The sequence below is a fragment of the Pongo pygmaeus genome, chromosome 7 (assembly GCF_028885625.2).
Source record: "Pongo pygmaeus isolate AG05252 chromosome 7, NHGRI_mPonPyg2-v2.0_pri, whole genome shotgun sequence".
Taxonomy (NCBI): domain Eukaryota; kingdom Metazoa; phylum Chordata; class Mammalia; order Primates; family Hominidae; genus Pongo; species Pongo pygmaeus.
Window position 1 is genome coordinate 6,020,018 of NC_072380.2, and position 13,065 is coordinate 6,033,082.

Sequence of the window (13,065 nt, forward strand, 5' to 3'; positions counted from 1 at the left end):
AAATCTTGTTTTCCCAGGTTTTAAGATGTTCTGTCTACATTGAAAGATGATAACAAAGCACTACCAGAGGCAACTTTGACACCTTTTGAAATTGAACAAATAGTTATGTTGTTCTTAGCCATGAACTGGAGTCCATTTTGGAGGTAAAACACTTCTTGCCCGGGGCACAGATATGTAAAAACAGATTGTGCAAAGGATGTGCACAGATCACACAAAAGTCTCCCCACCCCCAAGAAAAAAAGTATATTATCATTGCTTTGGAATTTATATTTTTGTAATTCTCTAGGTATATAAAGTATATACTCTGAATAAAAGTGAGCTGATAATTACCCTTCCAGATACCAAAACTTATTGTAAGGTTACATTAACAAAAGTAGTGAGGTTTAGAGAAAGACAAATAGAAAAATGGAACGAAACAGAGTCAACAATTAAACTAGCTTATGTATGGGAACTTGGAATAAAATCAATAATTTTTTAAAGTTGTACAACATGTGCTATCTTTATGGATAAAACTAAATATAAGCTGGGCATGGTGGTTCACACCTGTAATCCCAGCACTTTGAGAGGCCAAGGTGGACTGATCATTTGAGCTCAGTAGTTCAAGACCAGCCTGGGCAACATGGCGAAACCCCATCTCTACCAAAAATATGAAAATTAGCCAAGCATGGTGGCATGTGCCTGTATCCCAGCTACTTGGGAGGCTGAGGTGGGAGGATCACTTGAGCCCAGGAGGTTGAGGCTACAGTGAGCTGAGATTGCACAACGCACTGCAGACTGGGAGAGAGAGCAAAATCATGACTCAAAAAAAAAAAAAATTTAATTAGACTTGGGGCAGGGACAGATTACCTGTTCACTAACCTTCTTTTCTTGTCTTCATGGGCACGCAGCTAAAACCACCTTCCCCAGCCTCCCGTGCTGGGAAGTGTCTGAGATCTGGCTGATGGAAGGTGAGCAGAATTAATGCACCCACTTCCAGGCCTGACCCACTAAGGACTGAATGCACAATCGCCAAGCCTTCTGCACTCTTTTGACAACCTTGAAGCCATATGCAGAGATGGTGGAGCTACAATGTGGAAGGAGCTGGGGTCCCTGAGTCAAGTCTTACAGGAAAGGCAACTGCCAATCAAAAATGCCCATTGTGGACCTACTTGATAAATTTTTATCAGATTAGATGACCTATACTTGTGAATTTATTTGTTAAAGGAGCTAGCATCAACTTTTCTGGTACGGATTTGTTTAACACCATATGTAACATAACTCCTATGTCATTAAAGATCTTAGAGGTGAAAACCTTTGAACACCTCTATAATGAAATATAGGAAACTATTTATGACTTCAAGGTAAAAATGGAATACTTGAACAAGACACGAAAGCAAAACAGCAAATCATAAAGGAAAATATTAGCAACCTTACAATTAAAAAGAAATTTGTATTATAAAAGCCATTATAAGCATCATAATCAGATTACATCAATGGGAACAGACAGGGAGAAGTTATTTACGATGCATATAGTTCACAAAAGATTAGTATAGAGAAAATAAAAATTCCTGTAAATATTTTAAACAAAGAATGCAATAGAAGAAATGAGCAAAAGATGCAAATGAGCAATTTACAAAAGATAAAATCTGAATAGCCAACATAAATATGAAAGCATGGTCAAATTTACTAGCAATTCCAGAAATGCAAATTAAATGACAATGAAAATTGGATAAATGTTTTAAAGCTTAACAATATCAAATGTTGGCAAGGATAAGGGATTATAGTAACACATATACACTGCCAGCAGGGCTGTGAATTGGTGCAGCCACTTTGAAAGCAGTAGGGAATATTCAGTGTGGTTTTGCATGTAAACCCATTATAACCCAGCATTCTACTCCTAGGCATATAGCCTGACAAAGTTATCACACATATATATGCAAGAAAATTTTCTATAGATACATTTATAGTTGCAGAAACTGGGAAATAACTTTGAAGAGTTCATCAATAAAGGAAAGATAAGTAAATTCTGGCATGGTAATAAAATTGTATGCTATCGAATAGTAAAAACTAATAAATTGGAGGCATATGTTTTAACAACAGAATGGAAATGCATTAAGAATAAGTATTTATACATTTTCAAAATAGGGAACCCTCCATTTGGCACTTTATCACTTTTGTAGAGAGGGCAAACAGGAAAAGGAAAGACAAGAATGCAATGTGGGTCTGTAACTGTGGCTGTCTCTGTAATAGCTTGCATCTTTCAAAACAGGCATTTAAAGCAAATATACCAAAAAAATATATTTGTTACATCCAAATTAGATTCTGTTGTGTTATTTTCTATGTATTTAAAAGTCTTTAAGTGAAAAAAATAGTTAAAATGATACAAGTCAATATGATAACTAAGCTGTAAGAATGATTTATCCTATACTTATCCTATACTCTTTGCATTAATATCTTCTCATGAGGACACAAAATATTTTACACACAATCCCCACAAAAAAAAATGAAATAGAAAGGAGGAGGGAGGAAAGGAGACGGGACTTAAAGGAAGAGAGAGAAAGAGAAAAGAAGGGAGAAAGAAAGGGAAGAAAGGAAGGGAATATTTTTTGTCTTAGAAAGATGTATTGTTTATACAAATGAAAAGATGACAATCTAGTGAGAAGAGACACTTGCTCAGAAACTACATTCTTCATTTGTTAACCCACTAGAAAACAAACTTTCCTATTAAGGTTATGAAATGCAGGTGCCTTGGGCTGTCTCAATACTTGATAAATTCAACAAACACCTAAGTAGACATTAATCTCATATCATTGTATTTTATCTTCATAACAAGCCTCTGAGGCAGTAAAATTGAAATTCAAAGGAGTAAGTTGATTGTGATCAAATAGCTAATAGGGCAAGGGTCTGAATGTGAACCCAGGTCTTCTGAATTCTAATACACTCCTTATCCCACAATACTACAGCTATGTAGACAAGAAAAAAAGTACAGTACCAAGACTTGTTTCCACACTTCTAAGTACTGACCTTATTAAAATCATTTTTTGAGGGTTGAGGCTTATGTTTCAACCTCAGATTTTCCCACAAAAAAATAAAAACACCAGCCCCCACCACCCCCAAGTAACCTTTTTACTTTTAACTAACCTAAAGAGACTGTTTAGCATTCTGCAAATTTTTTCCACTCAATAGTTCCTGGTTTAGAGCAAGGAAATACAGGGTAAGTTGTTGCACACCATCTGAGACTGAGATGGAATTACATGAACCCCCCAAAATGACTAGAACAACCAGAAAAATGAAAGGTACCACTTTGGGACAGGTGCTTTCTCTCAATTAACTTAAAACTTGGCTAATTTTGGGCAAAAAGTGAATGATGGTTGTGATTAAAATCATCAGACGGGCATCTGATTGTATGCCGTAAACATGAACCAAAGTTAAGGCAAAGAGGCTTAATGGCCTGGACCGCAGCGAGCATTATCATTCAGGGCTATTGCAAAGCCTCAGGCAGCCTCTCAGCTTGACTAGCAAGCAGCCTAACACTCTCCATCAATTGCGTGCATTCCAGAAATAGAATAAAGCTCACACTTCACAAAGCTTCAGAACTCAGTTTGCACAACTGTCAAATGGATGATCTCCAGGCTCTTTTTAGAAAATCTATGGTGTCTTTGCCAACAAGTAATCCCCATCCCATATAAGAGGTACATATGCAACATACCAGTCACCCAGTCTGTGTTCAAGGGAACTAACAGAATGGTGACCTCGAAGCCACCAACCCTGTTCAGTGAAATCGCTTTCATTTTGTGGCTGATTTGTTTCTAGAATGATTATTCCAAATGCCATGCACACTGATACTCATTATTCATATCCACCCCAAGCAATGCACTAATTTTCTTACTATTGCACTAAACTTAGAATGCATAGAGCCCTCACCATCCCCTGCAACCTTTCTTTCACTCATTTGATGGCAGAAAATTCAGTACATTAGATGTTTTCAAATATACCCGTATAATCAACAGTGGCCCTTTATAAATTTTAATTTTTAATTTTTGTGGGTACATCATAGGTATACATACTTTTGGGGTAGATGAGATGTTTTGAGACAAGCATGCAATGTGAAATAAGCAAATCATGAAGAATGGGGTATCCATCCCCTCAAGCATTTATTCATTGAGTTGCAAACAATCCAATTACACTCTTTAATCAACAGTGGTCCTTGACGGGCACCTTGCTGCCACCCAAAAAATGCATGAGAAATGGCCTCTCTGTGAGCTAGTTATCCTCTTTTGCCATCCAGTTCTATTTTTATCAGTTTATTACACTCCTTCTGACATTGGCTAGGATCCAGGCCCTTAGAAACTGCCTGGCACAAAGCACTCCAGAGCAGGCATGCTGCTACATAAAATGCATCTGTCACCCCAATTTATGCAAATCACTGGCAAGGACCATTTTTAAAATTAAAAAAAAAAAAACTAGTAAGAACTTTCTAATATAGAAGAAAATTCAAATTCAGATGAAGAAAGTGGCAGGAAGGTATGGGGAGTGAGGCCTTCTATTCAAAACTTAGAAAAGACACCATTCCCAACCCCAGAAGGAAGACTGGTCCAGGTGGGAGACCTAAGTCCCATAGGAGGTAAATTGTAGATGTGAAATTCTCACAAACCTGGCAGCCTCCTAGCAGAAAGGAGCGATTCTGGTATTGCCTAAATGTCTTGCCTTTGTGTGTGTTTCTGTTTATGTCAGGGGCAAGGAATTTTAGGAAAAGCTGAGGACACTATAGTTGAGTAACTATAATATGATTCATCTTGTAGGAAACTAATATTGACCTCAGACAAAACTCTACCTCATTTTTTTTCCTTTAATATAAAAAGTGCTTTTTCCAGTGTATAACAGGAATAGTCCATCACCCCCAGGCTCTGGATGCTTAAGAAATGGATGCCCAGGAGAAGCACAGGATCTCAAACATAGTTGAGAGCAAATGAAGCCACAGGAGACTTTAGGACAAGGACAAGGAAATGGTTGCTTCATATTAAAAGAAAAGAGTTGATCTGTTAAAAAAAGAAAAAAAAAAGTCAGATGTGGTGGCTCACGCCTGTAATCCTGACACTTTGGGAAGCCAAGGTGGATGGATCACTTGAGGTCAGGAGTTTGAGACCAGCCTGGCAAACATGGTGAAACTCCATCTCTACTAAAAATACAAAAGAAAAATAGTCAGGCATGGTTGGCACATGTAATTCCGGCTACTCGAGAGGCAGAGGCAGGAGAATCACTCAAACTGGGAGGCAGAGGCTGCAGTGAGCCGAGATTGTACCACTGTACTGTAGCCTGGGTGACAGAGCGAGAGTCCGTCTCAAAAAAAAAAAATATATATATATATATATGTACAGACGTATATATATACATATACGTATATATGTACGTATATGTGTATAGATGTCTATACACACATATACATATGTGTGTATATAGGTATATACACATACGTATGTGTATATAGGTATATACACATACGTATGTGTATATAGGTATGTATATACGTATATACGTGTATATACCTATGTATATACGTATATACGTGTATATACCTATGTATATACGTATATACGTGTATATACCTATGTATATACGTATATACGTGTATATACCTATGTATATACGTATATACGTGTATATACCTATGTATATACGTATATACGTGTATATACGTGTATATACATATATATATACCTATGTATATACATATATATATACCTATGTATATACATATATATATAGTATATACGTATATATACACCTATGTATATACGTATATATATACACGTATATACGTATATATACATAGGTGTATATATGTGTGTGTGTATATATATATGGAACAGTATTGGGACTTGATGAACTTTCAGTTTTGAGATTCCCTTGAATAACTAGAACACATAATTATTTGTTTGGCAGAAAGCATTAATCCCACTATGATGTTTTGCCCGAGATGAGAATAATATGCATATTCTCTAGAATTGTCTAGGGAGAATTCCTTCTTCAACCATTATTTCTTCATACCTTTACAGTACTGATGTCTTATCTAACATTCTAGTAAAATGCAACGCTTTTCTATTTTAAAAAAACTTGTATTTTTCCCAGCCGTAAATCTTACTGCAATTTTTGAATTTGCATTCTATGAAAGCCTATTTGCTCTATCTTCACCTTATTTGAATGAAAGAGTGCTAGGTTTGTCTAGAAACTCTGTAACGATTTTAAGAAACATATAATTATATTTAACATGCTATATTTACAGGGTATGTGACAATTAACTCCACATATAATCATTCCATTCTATCTTGATTTGCACAAAGCCCATGGTAACAAGGAGAACAAGTGTTATTGCTCTGGGTTTTACAAAGGGGTCAGCGCCCAGCATGGCTGAGAGACAGGCACATCCGTGTGCCATGCTCTGATGTAGTCCCATCTTCTTTCCTTTCAAAGTAGCCATTTGTGAACTGACGCACTTATGTTTCTATTTCTCAAACCACTTTCAGACCTATTTGGAACCCACCTTCACAGCTTATGGATTATTTTTAAGATTCTAAAACAAAAATAGAAATTTATCATCTTTGACATAAAAAAGGCCCAAAGAGGACTCCAAGCTTCTACTAGTAGGAGACACCAGGATTCACTTTTTATTCTGTTACTTGATGTGGTTTGGATGGTTTGTCCCCTCCAGATCTCGTGCTGAAATGTGACCTCCAGCAGTGGAGGTGGGCCTAGTGGGAGGTGTTTGAGCCCTGGGGGCAGATGCTTCATGAATGGCTTGGTGCTGTCCTTGCTGCAGTAATGAGGGAGTTCCCACTCTATGAGTTCACGTGAGATCTGGTTGTTTAAAAGAGGCTGGCCCCTCCTCCCTCACTCTCTTGTTCCCTCTCTCTCTTGCTCCTGCTCTCGCCATGTGACACGCTGGCTCCCCTTCAGCTTCCTCCATGAATGGAAGCTTCCTGAGGCTCTCACCAGAAGCAGATGTCAGCACCATGATTCCTGTACAGCCTGCAGAACCGTGAGTCAAATAAACCTCTTTTCTTTATAAATTATCTAGTCTCAGGTATTCCTTTATAGCAACATGAATGAACTAAGACACTGCTGAAGAAATAAGATGTGTTTACACTTCTTCAAGCACCTGTGACGCAGAGCCTCATCCAGGAAGGGCATGAAACAGCCCCAGAAGAAAGGTATCCACCCGGCCGAACATCCCAGAGGGGGCTGCAAAAGCCCTGAAGGCCTGACCCATGTGGGATGTCCTAATAAATCTAGGACTGAAAATGTGTTAGTCACTTCCTAAGCACAGATGTGCTTTTGTTTCTGATGGATAAGACTGCAGTCTTTATTACTTTAATATTGCATCTATTGTCTCAGAACACAAAGCCCTCAATATCTGAGGGTTTACGATAATTCTCAATAGCATTTAACCTGGGCACCAACATAGTAAGTAGTTTCTAGGATACCTTCTGCCTCTGCCTTCCCTCTCTCCTCTCTCTTTCTCTCCCTCTCTCTCTGCCTCTCTCTCTCTTCCTCACCCTCCTCTGTCTCCCTCATCCTCCTGCCTCTGTCTCATTCTGCACCGCCCCCGACCCAGTTTGTCCCAGGGGCTGGTGCTCCTTGGTACCTGCTGGTTTGGGTTTTTTTGGTGGTGTTGTTGCTGCATCCCCTGCCCACAGTCTTTTACTCTTTTCAGGTCTTTTTCTCCACTCCACATCCTTGATCCTACTGTCCTTTGTAAGATGAAGACAAGCTTCCTTTCCAGGTAATGGCAACTCCTCCTGTAGTCCCCAAAGGAGTGTGTTTTTTTCAATCATGCCAAGACCTCTCTGAAGAACTTGAAAAGTCTGCAGAGCGGCCTGGAAGGGGCCTTCAAATGCACTTGCTGCAAATGGTCAACCTGTTCTCTGATTATTTTTCCCTATCTCTTATCAGCAATTGTGGGAGTGGGGACAGGGCTTATATACCAACCCATTTTTAACCCATGAATCCCAGGACCTGTGTTAGTCTGTTCTCACACTGCTAGAAAGACACAGCCGAGACAGTAATTTATAAAGAAAAGAGGTTTAATTGACTCACAGTTCTGCATGACTGGGAGGCCTCAGGAAACTTATAATAATGGAGGAAGGTGAGAGAGAAGCAACGGCATGTCATACAAGGTGCGGGTGAAAGACAGTGAGCAAAGGGAGAAGAGCCCCTCATAAAACTATCAAATCTCGTGAGAACTTACTATCACAAGAGCAGCAAGGGGAAAACCAGCCCCATGAGTCAATCACCTCCCACCAGGTCTTGCCCTCAACACATGGGGTGATAGGGATTAAAATTAGAGGTGAGATTTGGATGGGGACAGGGAGCCAAACCATATCAGGACCCAACTATCGCTCCAAATTCCTCATCATTCTAAGCCCTGGGGCTCTCTTGCACATAAGATACCAGGTAGCCCACCCTGATGTCCCAAGAGTCCTGTGGGAGACAAGAATATGAAGACTCAGCTACGACCTCACAACCCTGGAAAGCTGCCAGAGACTGTGGATTCTTTGTGCTCACCATGGCAGCAGGGTCTTTACAGCCACTGCTGTGCAAGAGGGCATACTGGAGCTCATTTGGGTTTGTAAATGATGACCAAGTGTGCAGCAAGAAGGCTTTGAGGATGGAATCGATCTAGACAGGTGAATCTCACAGGAGGCAGAAAGGAGATGAAGCTGACAGAGCATCAAAGCATAAAGGGGAGAAGGAACATGGCGCAGAGAAGCAGAAGTGCTTGCAACGGGGGCTCCAAGTGAATCACAATAATACTGATGAGTGGGAAAAAATAAGTTAGAGAGACAGAGCGGGACTGGAATGCTGAGCCTGAAAATGTGAAGAAACAGCTATTTATTGGATGAGGTGAGAAAAATAGAGAGTAATAATTAATTTTAGAGCAGGAAGGTGACATGATAAAAGTAGTGTTGTAAAAATATTAACCCCATAGAATCATCTAGAATGCATTCCAAGTGGGAAGACTTTTCAAGAGACCACTAAAATAATCCAAACTTGAAAGGGAGCTCAGCTTTAATGGCAAAAGCAAGCATGGAAAGAAGAAAATAAATCCAAGAGAAATTTTTTAAAGAAGAAATTTCCAACTAATTTGTAATGAAGTAAGTATAGAGTAAGAGAGATTATCACCTCCTAAATTTAAGAAACATCCCACAGAACAGTTCTGGATTCATTATACCATTAACGGGATAAAGTACTGTATTTTTGTTTCTCTTGGGTGGCCAGGCACAAGAACAAAACCATTCTTATAGTTCTTAATGTTGCCTACCGATTTAACATTTCTGGCATTTTCAGTATTGCATCAGAAATTCTCTATGTCATATGTTACCTAGAAAAACAAGTTTATCATTTCTCCAGTTTATCTACAGACAATGAGCTTATTGTATTTATATCTTCACTTCTGCTTTACTTTCGGAGGTTGCACCTGAACATTCAGGACTATTCAATCAACACAGGCTGGTGGGTGGCAAATGTAATGTCATCTCATGATACATTTGAGAGTAGTATTTTCTCCCTCAAAAATTGAATAAATGGCATACAAGGACATCCGGCTCTGATTTTAAATTCAAATGATAAACATGCTGCAATGTGTATATTAAAAAAGAATACATTGTATTCTTCAACTATAGCTTATACGATTTCTCTTTCTTCATTTCACACCATTCTTCCAATTCACATAATCGCAATATCCTTCATATGAAAATTCAGTAGAATCTTTCAATTCCAAAGTTAATGGACATGGTCACATAAAATATCTCTGACTGTCAAAATTGCTCTAAAATTGTTTATGGTTACATTTGCCCCTGGCCAAGCAATCAGTTGAGAATTTGAGCATCAGGATATGTCGCTGCTAAAATGTTTATGGTAACAGCTGGATTTGTGCAATTAATCATTATAGAACCTTCACTTTGTAACTCTGAGATTCAAAGGAATATGCTACTACCTGAGTCTGATTCCACCCCCAGTCTTTTCCTGGAAAACACAGATGGTAACAACAGTAGCGCTGAATCAAAGCTTATGTAATGGAAGGTACTGAGCACAGCCATTTCTATGAATTGTCTGATTTAATACTCTAACAACACCACGTTGGGTACTATTTCAATCTTCCCTTTTACAGAACTGAATCACAGAGTTTCAGTAACTTCTCCAGGAATACTTGCTAGCAATCTACACATGATTCACTGATGTAAGTCTTGGGAGTGAGTTGTACACAGTACACTATCAGTGCTCCGAGAAAGACAAAGACAACAGCAATACACAGGAAGACATCCCAGGGTGATGACATATGAGCTGGGTGCTAGCCGACTTTGGATTTCTAGGGAAACACAACAGTAGTCCAAGATCTTGTGTATAAGATCCTTATAAAGAAGAAATATACAAAAGTTTAGTTGCTATGCCCAGGACACTTAGACAACATTCTCATGACTCAAGTACTGAAGTCTCAATACCTTGAACAATCTCTCTTTCTCTCCTTCTCTCTCTCTCTCTCCCCCTTTCCTTCTCCCTACATCCACAGAGGCTACCACAATTACCATGTCTTTAAGATCCCAAACTCTTACCAATTTTTTTGAGCAATTTTCTTTGCCTCCTAATTCACTATGCCCAGAAAAATTACTTATCTGGACACCCTCCTTATTCTTCAGCCCTGGGGAAAGAGAAGAGGAGAGGACTCTCCAGATGAAGGAAGAGCATTGCAAGGCCTCAGAATCCAAGAATATAGGCTGCATATATTTACCATCCCTCCAATAAGAAGTCTTTCCATTTTTTCTAGTGTTCTACATGCTTCAATGATGACCACAAGGTTCTAGAACTCAGAAATTCAATAATTTTGCAAAAACTGAAGATATAGAATTTAAGTAATATCATCCATTGCATTTTCAAATTTTAAAACCCTGAAATTTTAAACATATCTTCATATGAATAACTCTCTCTCCCCATAATACTTGCCTTTCCTATAAATATGTCAAGCTCAGTTAATCTTTTCTGAATACTAGAGTGGATTTGCAAAAAGATGGACATTTTCTGCTTATTCCCGTATCTCCAGTGCCTCTTAACATTTTTGATGCCTTCATCATAGTAAAATAGCTTTCATTTATGACTCCCATTTCTTCTAAAACTTTCCCAAGACTACTGCCCAAACTCAAGCCTTCATTGCCACTGACCTAACCCAGTACAATAGCTTTGTGGTCCCCTATATCATATCTCTGCTTTCAGTGGTCTTGCTGCAATGGCTCCTCTACATTACCACCCAGGTATCTTCCTACCACATCACATTCATTGGGTTATTTTTCTGCTAAAAAATTTTGATGGATCCTCTTTGTATATAGAACAAAATTTCTTAGCCGGCTGGGCATGGTGGCTCACGCCTATAATCCCAGCACTTTGGGAGGCCGAGGCGGGTCGATGACAAGGTCAGGAGTTCGAGACAGTCTGGCCAACATAGTGAAACCTCGTTTCTATTAAAAATACAAAAAAATTAGCTGGCCATGGTGGCAGGCACCTGTAGTCCCAGCTACTCAGGAGGCTGATGCAGGAGAATCATGTGAACCCAGGAGGCAGAGGTCACAATGAGCCAAGATCATGACACTGCACTCCAGCCTGGGTGACAGAACAAGACTCCATCTCAAAAAAAAAAAAAAAAAAAAAATATATATATATATATATGTATATATATCCTTAGCCTAGCATTAAACACCTTCCGTAAGCTGGGCCTAATATACTTTTTCTATTTCATGCTCTACTTCATTCTTAATCTATCAGGGTAATACAGATACCAATTAGAACATGTCCTATCTTTCTTGCCTATGTTATTTCATCCCCAAACTCCTTTCACTGAGTTTACAGTCACTAGATTTGCTCATATAAGCCCCATCATAGCTCAAGGCTCAATTTGGATTCACTCTCCTCTGTAAACCCACCCTTCAGGTTGAACTTAATTTTCCACATGAATTTTGTCCTTATCTTTCTGGTGGACCTTCTGTTCTGAGTTGTATTGCAGTTACTTGCACACATGACTGTAAATCATAAAGAGCTTGACCATGTGCCCCACAGGGAGCCTGACCCTTAGCATGTGCTCAAGCAACATGTGTTGCATGTAATTCTTCCCAAGGCTGAACTTCAAACTTCTCCATTGGACACTTTCAGGCATTTATTGGCCAGTTGCACTTCTCTAGTCAATGAGAATAGAGTCTTTGAGATAAAATCCATCTATTGTCTTGTTGGCAGGCCACATATCCAGCCCATCTGTGCCGATGCCACAGACAGCTTGAATAACATCTGTTAGGCACATACATTAATGAGACTCTATGCCCACCTATCCATCAGAATCAAGACAGCAATGAAAGTAATTTAATACACCACATTGTCTATTCAAAGGCCCGCAAAAAGTGAAACCCTAAGATATATCATGCCCTCAGTTAATTCCTTTCAGTTAACTTTGAAACTTTGAAACAACCCATTCTAACTGTCTCATAAAAACTAAGTAATCCAAGCTGTATTTGGAGATGGCTGATGATATATTTATTTCACAATGGCCCACAACACTCATTTAATTTTATCTTTAAACTGTCTTACAACTCTATATATTTTGGATACATCCCTGTTCTCTTCGAAGAACTTATTTCTCTGTCTCTGAGAAGAGTAATTCATTCTAAGGATCCAAGGTTATTTTACTCTGTAATTGCCAGAAGGAAGATTTCATCTTGATTATATTTTAAATAATTCACTATAATTTTTTACTTTTATATGTAGTTTGAACCACCATACCAGTTCATTTCCATTGAAATGTTTAATTTGACATTTGTTTGTACTAGTCTTGAGAGAGAAGCATGGTTGGAGAAAACTTTATCTTAAGATATTGTCTAATTAACTAGCAAATAATTCTCTATCACCAGCAGCATTCTCATTGCTAGATGGAATAATATTTCAGCAAGCAGCATATTGCACCTGTCGACATATGAAATGGAAACCTAAACACTAGTCTGAGACCTCAGACTGGAGATCATTTGATGAGGAGCACATACATATGTGTACAAC